Source organism: Chrysochloris asiatica, unplaced genomic scaffold (assembly GCF_000296735.1).
Source record: "Chrysochloris asiatica unplaced genomic scaffold, ChrAsi1.0 scaffold00108, whole genome shotgun sequence".
NCBI classification, from domain to species: Eukaryota; Metazoa; Chordata; class Mammalia; order Afrosoricida; family Chrysochloridae; genus Chrysochloris; species Chrysochloris asiatica.
Genome location: NW_006408626.1, coordinates 5,279,778 through 5,280,691, shown reverse-complemented (window position 1 = coordinate 5,280,691; position 914 = coordinate 5,279,778). Strand labels below are relative to the sequence as shown.

Genomic DNA, 914 nt, shown 5'->3' with positions numbered 1-914 from the left:
GGCCGGGGGCGCCGCGCGGGCCGAGCCGGGCCTCGCCTGGGGAGGGGGCAGCTTTCCATAGCAGCCTGAGCTGGAACAAAATATAGTGCACCCAATAGAGCCTTCGCCTTTGCTAAAAATAGGCTATAAAGGAGTCGGCCTCATGATGGCTCCTTGATTCAATTTGCTGCAAATTCTTTCCTGAAAGCCTACACACACATATACACACACACACACGTACATAAAAAGGGGGTGTAAATGCACGAAGGGTGGAAGGAGGGGGAGAAGGCCCAGGTGCACATTTTCGGGGACAACAACAACATAATAAGGGTGAAGATCCCCCGAGATCTGGAAAGGGGTAGGGGGTGGGCAGGCACGTGAGCATTGCAAACAAGTCCGAGAGATGAAAAAGGAGGGGGTGGGGGCACCCCAAATGCCCTCCCTCCCCCTCCCAAGCCCCAGCTCCCCAAAGGGCCAAGTTGAAAAATGCATGTTCCACTTGCGCCCATCCCCCTGCCGCTCGGCGCCCACCGGCGGCCTCCGCCCGCGCCCCCCGCCAGGCCCGCGGCCGCCCCCACCCCGGGGTCCAGCCCCCAGTTCTTACCTGGACTCGGTGGCCTCCGACGCCTCTCCCCCCTCCCGGGAATGGAGGCACAAGGAAATTCCCCTCACCGCCGCCGCCTCCAACCACCCCCAAAATAACCCCTCCGGGGGGTGAGAGGCAATTATAACCCCGGCGAGCGGAGGGCGCGGGGGATGGGCGCCGGCGGGCGGGGGCGGGGAGCGCGGCGCGGGTCCCCAGGTGGCGAGCGGAGGTGCTCCCGCCGCGGGGGGAGGGGCGGGGGCGCACGCGGCCGGCGGCGGGGGGAGGCGGCGCGCGGGGGAAGGGCGCGAGCGGGGAGAGGAATTGAGGCAGAAGGTAAAAGCTGTTACTA

General features: G+C 65.3%; 1 protein-coding gene across 1 annotated transcript in view; it reads right to left on the bottom strand.

The window, feature by feature from the left end:
• TBL1XR1 (transducin (beta)-like 1 X-linked receptor 1) overlaps positions 1 to 706 on the bottom strand; it is a 191,435-nt gene extending 190,729 nt beyond the window's left edge. The window contains exon 1 of the mRNA XM_006867709.1: positions 584 to 706. The gene's annotated coding sequence lies outside the window, so the exon portion shown is untranslated. The remainder of the gene's footprint in view (positions 1 to 583) is intronic.
• Between the last annotated feature and the right edge of the window lie 208 nt (positions 707 to 914).